A 9,619-nucleotide genomic window follows, 5' to 3' on the forward strand; every position below is an offset into this window, starting at 1 on the left:
ACTAGATAGATGTTACGAGGTTTGGAGTCCATGGGAAAAATGTGCTTCCTGCGATCAGGCGAGAAGGACGGGTCAGACGGGACCATGATATCCTGTCCCTCATGTGATAATCTCCTTAGTCTCTCTCTGTCTTTCCCTCTCCCTCTCATACACAGTTGTTAGTGCTGTCTGCCTTCAAGCCATTTCTACTTATCATGACCCTATAGTTTATCATGAGGTTTTCCTGGTAAGGTTTACTCAGAGGAGCTTGCCACTGACTTCCTCGAGGCTGAGAAAGTGTGACTTGACCAAAGTCACCCAATGGGTTTCCACAACTGAGGGGGGACTCAAGCTCTTTTCTCCCAGAGTCCTAGGCCAATGCTCAAAGCATTACACCCACTGGCTCTCTCACATATTTCACAGGTGCCTTTTCCTTTCCAACATCATGTTTCCTTAATTTATGTACATAAACCATTTTTCTTTCTTTCTCAAAATAAACATAAAATTATCCCACTACCAGTGAAATTGGCCATTTGGCACTAAAATTAGCTCTTGCCCTATCTTTTCATTTTGTAAAGTGGAAAAATAAAGCACAATTTTGGCAAATCCAAAGAGTCTTAACACCTTGAGCTACTCTATACAATGTTTCAATTTGAAATAATTGAACTAGATGGCAGTTTTCTTACCACCGCTGTATTTTTAGATGAGAACTCCTTTACATCTGTGCTTGGAGTGAGGCTCAGAGGCTTCACTGCTGCAACAGAGGGATGACTCTCTGATGCTTTAGATTTCAGTGCCTGTTTTGCTGGAGACATAGGTTTCGCTCCAGATGGTTTCACATTCACCTTGAGTTTGGGTGGAATATGAAAGCAACCCAGCACCAATCAGTGAATGCTGACTGACAATGTTTGTTCCTCACCCATCCACTCCCACTCAGAAAAAACAAAATACCCTTGAAAAAGCATTTCTCCTCTTGAGGAGTCTTTTTTTCCAAAAACAAAACAAAAGGAAAAACCACAATGTGAAAAATACTTAGAAAGTATGAAAATATTCTTAAGTTCCATTAACAAATGTTCAGCACCATTTCCCAAAGATACATATTGTTAGTTCACACCTATTAGATCTGCCTACATGTAGAATGATCAGGCTACAGCGTGTAGAGATAAGGTCAGAAAAGCTAAAGCACAGAATGAACTCAGGCTTGCTAGAGAGGTTAAGATCAACAAAAAGGGCTTTTTTGGCTATGTCCGCAGCAAAAGGAAGAAGAAGGAAACGGTAGGGCCACTGCGTGGAGAAGATGGCAAAATGCTAACAGAAGACAGAGAAAAGGCAGAATTACTCAACACCTTCTTTGCCTCAGTCTTCTCAGAAAAGGCAAAGGGTGCTCAACTTGAGGATAATGGAACAGAGGACAGAATTGGGGAATTTCAGCACAAAATAAGGAAAGAGATAGTATAGGAATACCTGTTTAACTTAAATGAATCTAAGTCTCCAGGACCAGATGAGCTACATCCAAGGGTATTAAAAGAAGCTTGTTTTCTGCTGCTCCAGAGACTAGGACCCGGAGCAATGGATGCAAGCTGCAGGAAAAGAGATTCCACCTCAACATTAGGAGGAATTTCCTGACAGTAAGGGCTGCTTGACAGTGGAACCCACTTCCTAGGAGTGTAGTGGAGTCTCCCTCCTTGGAGGTCTTCAAGCAGAGGCTGCATGGCCATCTGTCGGGGATGCTTTGCTTGTAATTTCCTGCATGGCAGGGGGTTGAACTGGATGGCCCTTGCGGTCTCTTCCAACTCTATGATTCTATGATTCTATAAGAAGGGACCCTTTAACCAGTGCAACCAAGACCTTTCCTCACTAAAGGGACAAGTCCCCTGTTGAGATCAGCTGTTTGGCAATATCTCAAATGGAAGCAAGTCAGATTCTGTGCTAGCACACTAAAAAGAGCCAAATTATGCAGCGAAGCAGAGCAGTTCTGTCCTGGGGATTTCTGACCCAGAGCTTTAATAGTAAATGTATGCTCCCAGAAAGACAGGTCAAAATAAAGCTGCTTCGAATCACTTAGGAGGTATGCTGTTTAAATGATGCATGCGTCCTAAGAGCCCTCGTCATTAGGACTGGAGCATGGCTTTGATGTTGCTTCTGGACTCTTAGGACACATGCATTATTTAAACAGCATACCTCCAAAGTGACCCAAAGCAGCATTATTTTGGCCTGTCTGTATGGGCCCGCATAACTCTTTTTTTTAACCAGCATTAAAATATTTAGGGCACAAGTGTGCCTATCTCAATGAGAGAACAGATAAATCTTCCAAGATCTTCACTGACTCTAGAATTTGTTTACTAACATAGCTTTCATGGATTGGTGCGTGTGGGGATCAGTTCCAATTAACAAAATAATTTGCATCTGCTAGGAATCTCTTTTGTTTTTACTCTTTTCATCTTTGTGCCCAAAACATGTAGAAGGGAGAAGTGCACATCTACAAATCAACCATTTATCCAAGGGGCTACTATGTACTAAAGCATACCCTGTGGACCCTTCTGAACTTTAACAAGTTCATTTCTACCTCTTCTTATCAAAACATCAACCATACCAGCCTCTCCATTATGGGGGAAACCATCAAGACATAATTTACCTTTAACTCTTTGTTCCATAGGTTGGGATAAAACGCTTACCTAACCTCAACCTCTTGGCGGGGATTTCCTCGGATCCCACCATTTTTCGTTTTCTAAGATGACGGTTTTTTCTCAGTAAAAGAAAACAGCCCTAACAAACATCAAGAGCACAGAAAAAAAATCCAACTTGAAGCATTAAACATGGAGGGAGATCCTTTATACTCTCAAATGGAAAAGCAAATTTTACTGCTCTACATGGACTTTCTTGCTCCCAAAAATCTTTTTCTTGCCTGCCTCTCATATTCCTAGCAACCTCAAGGTCACTGGGGATGTGGCCTGATAACACTAGTTTGATAGTCTGCAGTTCTTCTCAGGTGATCTTCAAACCATACAAATGTAGCATTTAGACTACAATTCCTCCCACCTTCTCCCCTTGATGGCTTTAAAAACAACTTTGTCTGATGAAGAAATATTGACTTTGAAACATGCTACAAAGAGAAGTGGCTATGCCTCCTGGTTAGCCCAAAACAGCTATAATCAGAACTTCTTGTTCTTGTTGTTTTTGTGTGAGTTGAAGTCATTTCCAACTTTAGGCAATCCTAAGGCAAACCTATAATGGAGTTTTCTTGGCAAGACATGTTCAGAGGAGGTTTGCCATTGTTTTCCCATGTCTGGGAGCATGTGACTTGCCCAAGTTCATCCAATAGGTTTTACAGCTCATCGGGGAATCAAACCCTGGTCTCCAGAGTCGCAAGCCAATGTTCAAACCACTATGACACACTGGCTCATAATGACAAAAAAGACTTTGAAAATTGTCTCACAATCAACAAGCTTACCCTTGCATTTTATCTATGTTAATAAAACACTGTAAGAGCCAGTGTGGTATAGTGGTTTGGGTGCTGCAACTAGGACTCTGTGAGTCTAAGGCAGGGGTAGGCAACCTGCGGCCCGCGGGCCAGATGCGGCCCGGCGAGGCCTTGGGACCGGCCCCAGCCCAGTCCTGCCGCCGATTGCCGCCGGGGCCTTTGGGGGGGCAATTGTCTATAGAAGCCTCAGAAACATGCATTTATGTTAACATTTTTTAAAAAATCAGCAAAATTTTTTGCGTGTCCTCCATTTTTTTAAAAAAGTGTCTTCCATTTGAAAATTTTGTCCTACATTTGTCCTAGTTTATTTATATATTTAATTTTTTAAAAAAATTATTTAATTATTTATTTTTTGGCTTCGGCCCCCCAGTTGTCTGAGGAACAGCAACCCGGCCCCCGGCTCAAAAAGATTGCCTACCCCTGGTCTAAGGTCTGAATCCCTATTCAGCCACAGAAGACCAGTGGGAAATCTTGGTCAAGTCACACTCTCTTCTTAGCATTAGAGGAAGTCAATGACAAACCCCCTTTAAACTATCTTGCCAAGAAAACACAGTGAGTGCCTAAGTGACTTGAAAGCACACCACAACAAAAGAAACGTAGCTGTCTAAATAGTTAAATAGTCCAAACAGGCTGCATATAGTCACAGACTCCAATAATGAACAGGGCTTAAATGTCCCTAGTACAGACATGGAAATGATCCAACAAATGTATGTGAGGGACCCTGAAACTCCCCGTGTTCCTTACCACTCCTTATTCTGCTGACACAATTGCTAGGAGAGGGAGTGTCACGATTCCTACCCTACCCTTGGCCTGCTAGGATAGTGAATAGGACTTTATTTTATCAGTGACTCCTGACAAAGATACTGAATGGCAATTTCTAAAGATGCTAGAAAATAACTGTAGACAATGGTCCCTTTCTTACACAACACAAAGAACACTCACCTTTACATCAGCATCTGCTGTGCCATCTCTAGAACAAGATGTCAGCTCTTCATTTCCAGGGGCTGTTAAAACACCACATTAATTATTCTAAAATGAAAATTGCCACTCCTGACATCTGATGTGCTATGTAGGTCTTTGTTAGAGGTATACTGTTTAAATGATGCATGCGTCCCAAGAGTCCAGAAGCCGCACCAAAGCCATGCTCCAGTTCTAAGTTTGCCTATCTCAATGAGATAACAGATAAATCTTCCAAGATCTTCACTGACTCTAGAATTTGCTTACTAACATAGCTTTCATGGATTGGTGCGTGTGGGGATCAGTTCCAATTAACAAAATCATTTGCATCTGCTAGGAATCTCTTTTGTTTTTACTCTTTTCATCTTTGTGCCCAAAACATGTAGAAGGGAGAAGTGCACATCTACAAATCAACCATTTATCCAAGGGAAGGAAGGAGTTTATATTACCAAATCTGCTTGTGAAAGGTACTGAAATAATTTGGTTATGAAAGTGTGTTTAGTGAGGTCCTTTAAACGACATAGTGTGACTTAGAGCAGCTGCTTAAAGGCCAAATTATCAAGTTTCCAAAACATTTCTAGAGTTCCAAATTCTCATGGGAGGTGGACTAAGCAACATTTAAGAATTCTTGATAGCACATTGATCAAAATGAACTGGGGCCAACTTAGGGAGATAAAGAAAAGTTACCATTTGGAAAGTTACATTTCTCTGGTATCTTTAGACTAACAAAAATATTGCAGCATTAGGATAAACCACTCCAGACTAACAGACATTAATGAGGAATAACCACAGCAGCACAGTTATGCTGTTCATCTTGGAGCATCTGTTCATCACTGGCCATCAGTAGTTAGGAGCAGGGCTTGGGTGGAAAAAATATCTGTTAGAACTTCCAGCATTGCCTTTCTGGATAACAGTTCCCAGAATCCTACTGCCACTTTGGCCATGTAGCCATGCTAGCTGGAAGATTTTGGAAATGTCATCCAATAATGTATTTTTCCAAGCTCTGATTCAGAGTATGTCTCATGGTTTCGTATTTGTTTATACTTAGTAGCATTTACTTAGTAATGTGACAGTACCATCTCTTGCATTGTTTGGCCTTTGTTTCACTTGGTTTTTAAAAACCTCCTTATACTCAGGGTATCTGTACCTATCTAGTTAGGTAACTACTTTGTCCATGGGACAAAGAGGACTCTGACTCACAAAAGCTGATGCTACAATATATTAGTTAGTCTTTAAGGTGCTGTTGGACTTTGTTGTGCTTGCTGCAACAGACTAACAAAGCTATGCATCTGGAATTCTAAAGTATAACTTAATTATACCCAAGCCCACTTTGTCTTGGCCTTATTTTTTGTTTCTGTTGTATTATTGTAATTTCAAATGTTGTATTTGCCAAGTAAGATGATCTCACATCCATTGCATGGACTTAAGTTGCTGGCATATCAATTCCTAGGACAATTAAATTTAATGACCAGAAAAAAAAAAACAAAAACACAATTTATCCAAGGGGCTACTATGTACTAAATCATACCCTGTGGACCCTTCTGAACTTTAACAGGTTCATTTCTACCTCTTCTTATCGAAACATCAACCATACCAGCCTCTCCATTATGGGGGAAACCATCAAGACATAATTTACCTTTAACTCGCTTACCTAACCTCAACCTCTTTGCGGGGATTTCCTCGGATCCCACCATTTTTCGTTTCCTAAGATGACGGTTTTTTCTCAGTAAAAGAAAACAGCCCTAACAAACATCAAGAGCACAGAAAAAAAATCCAACTTGAAGCATTAAACATGGAGGGAGATCCTTTATACTCTCAAATGGAAAAGCAAATTTTACTGCTCTACATGGACTTTCTTGCTCCCAAAAATCTTTTTCTTGCCTGCCTCTCATATTCCTAGCAACCTCAAGGTCACTGGGGATGTGGCCTGATAACACTAGTTTGATAGTCTGCAGTTCTTCTCAGGTGATCTTCAAACCATACAAATGTAGCATTTAGACTACAATTCCTCCCACCTTCTCCCCTTGATGGCTTTAAAAACAACTTTGTCTGATGAAGAAATATTGACTTTGAAACATGCTACAAAGAGAAGTGGCTATGCCTCCTGGTTAGCCCAAAACAGCTATAATCAGAACTTCTTGTTCTTGTTGTTTTTGTGTGAGTTGAAGTCATTTCCAACTTTAGGCAATCCTAAGGCAAACCTATAATGGACTTTTCTTGGCAAGACATGTTCAGAGGAGGTTTGCCATTGTTTTCCCATGTCTGGGAGCATGTGACTTGCCCAAGTTCATCCAATAGGTTTTACAGCTCATCGGGGAATCAAACCCTGGTCTCCAGAGTCGCAAGCCAATGTTCAAACCACTATGACACACTGGCTCATAATGACAAAAAAGACTTTGAAAATTGTCTCACAATCAACAAGCTTACCCTTGCATTTTATCTATGTTAATAAAACACTGTAAGAGCCAGTGTGGTATAGTGGTTTGGGTGCTGCAACTAGGACTCTGTGAGTCTAAGGCAGGGGTAGGCAACCTGCGGCCCGCGGGCCAGATGCGGCCCGGCGAGGCCTTGGGACCGGCCCCAGCCCAGTCCTGCCGCCGATTGCCGCCGGGGCCTTTGGGGGGGCAATTGTCTATAGAAGCCTCAGAAACATGCATTTATGTTAACATTTTTTAAAAAATCAGCAAAATTTTTTGCGTGTCCTCCATTTTTTTAAAAAAGTGTCTTCCATTTGAAAATTTTGTCCTACATTTGTCCTAGTTTATTTATATATTTAATTTTTTAAAAAAATTATTTAATTATTTATTTTTTGGCTTCGGCCCCCCAGTTGTCTGAGGAACAGCAACCCGGCCCCCGGCTCAAAAAGATTGCCTACCCCTGGTCTAAGGTCTGAATCCCTATTCAGCCACAGAAGACCAGTGGGAAATCTTGGTCAAGTCACACTCTCTTCTTAGCATTAGAGGAAGTCAATGACAAACCCCCTTTAAACTATCTTGCCAAGAAAACACAGTGAGTGCCTAAGTGACTTGAAAGCACACCACAACAAAAGAAATGTAGCTGTCTAAATAGTTAAATAGTCCAAACAGGCTGCATATAGTCACAGACTCCAATAATGAACAGGGCTTAAATGTCCCTAGTACAGACATGGAAATGATCCAACAAATGTATGTGAGGGACCCTGAAACTCCCCGTGTTCCTTACCACTCCTTATTCTGCTGACACAATTGCTAGGAGAGGGAGTGTCACGATTCCTACCCTACCCTTGGCCTGCTAGGATAGTGAATAGGACTTTATTTTATCAGTGACTCCTGACAAAGATACTGAATGGCAATTTCTAAAGATGCTAGAAAATAACTGTAGACAATGGTCCCTTTCTTACACAACACAAAGAACACTCACCTTTACATCAGCATCTGCTGTGCCATCTCTAGAACAAGATGTCAGCTCTTCATTTCCAGGGGCTGTTAAAACACCACATTAATTATTCTAAAATGAAAATTGCCACTCCTGACATCTGATGTGCTATGTAGGTCTTTGTTAGAGGTATACTGTTTAAATGATGCATGCGTCCCAAGAGTCCAGAAGCCGCACCAAAGCCATGCTCCAGTTCTAAGTTTGCCTATCTCAATGAGATAACAGATAAATCTTCCAAGATCTTCACTGACTCTAGAATTTGCTTACTAACATAGCTTTCATGGATTGGTGCGTGTGGGGATCAGTTCCAATTAACAAAATCATTTGCATCTGCTAGGAATCTCTTTTGTTTTTACTCTTTTCATCTTTGTGCCCAAAACATGTAGAAGGGAGAAGTGCACATCTACAAATCAACCATTTATCCAAGGGAAGGAAGGAGTTTATATTACCAAATCTGCTTGTGAAAGGTACTGAAATAATTTGGTTATGAAAGTGTGTTTAGTGAGGTCCTTTAAACGACATAGTGTGACTTAGAGCAGCTGCTTAAAGGCCAAATTATCAAGTTTCCAAAACATTTCTAGAGTTCCAAATTCTCATGGGAGGTGGACTAAGCAACATTTAAGAATTCTTGATAGCACATTGATCAAAATGAACTGGGGCCAACTTAGGGAGATAAAGAAAAGTTACCATTTGGAAAGTTACATTTCTCTGGTATCTTTAGACTAACAAAAATATTGCAGCATTAGGATAAACCACTCCAGACTAACAGACATTAATGAGGAATAACCACAGCAGCACAGTTATGCTGTTCATCTTGGAGCATCTGTTCATCACTGGCCATCAGTAGTTAGGAGCAGGGCTTGGGTGGAAAAAATATCTGTTAGAACTTCCAGCATTGCCTTTCTGGATAACAGTTCCCAGAATCCTACTGCCACTTTGGCCATGTAGCCATGCTAGCTGGAAGATTTTGGAAATGTCATCCAATAATGTATTTTTCCAAGCTCTGATTCAGAGTATGTCTCATGGTTTCGTATTTGTTTATACTTAGTAGCATTTACTTAGTAATGTGACAGTACCATCTCTTGCATTGTTTGGCCTTTGTTTCACTTGGTTTTTAAAAACCTCCTTATACTCAGGGTATCTGTACCTATCTAGTTAGGTAACTACTTTGTCCATGGGACAAAGAGGACTCTGACTCACAAAAGCTGATGCTACAATATATTAGTTAGTCTTTAAGGTGCTGTTGGACTTTGTTGTGCTTGCTGCAACAGACTAACAAAGCTATGCATCTGGAATTCTAAAGTATAACTTAATTATACCCAAGCCCACTTTGTCTTGGCCTTATTTTTTGTTTCTGTTGTATTATTGTAATTTCAAATGTTGTATTTGCCAAGTAAGATGATCTCACATCCATTGCATGGACTTAAGTTGCTGGCATATCAATTCCTAGGACAATTAAATTTAATGACCAGAAAAAAAAAACAAAAACACAATTTATCCAAGGGGCTACTATGTACTAAATCATACCCTGTGGACCCTTCTGAACTTTAACAGGTTCATTTCTACCTCTTCTTATCGAAACATCAACCATACCAGCCTCTCCATTATGGGGGAAACCATCAAGACATAATTTACCTTTAACTCGCTTACCTAACCTCAACCTCTTTGCGGGGATTTCCTCGGATCCCACCATTTTTCGTTTCCTAAGATGACGGTTTTTTCTCAGTAAAAGAAAACAGCCCTAACAAACATCAAGAGCACAGAAAAAAAATCCAACTTGAAGCATTA

This window comes from Sceloporus occidentalis, unplaced genomic scaffold (genome assembly GCF_023333645.1).
Source record: "Sceloporus occidentalis isolate IW3139 unplaced genomic scaffold, rSceOcc1.0.p SCAF_5, whole genome shotgun sequence".
NCBI classification, from domain to species: domain Eukaryota; kingdom Metazoa; phylum Chordata; class Lepidosauria; order Squamata; family Phrynosomatidae; genus Sceloporus; species Sceloporus occidentalis.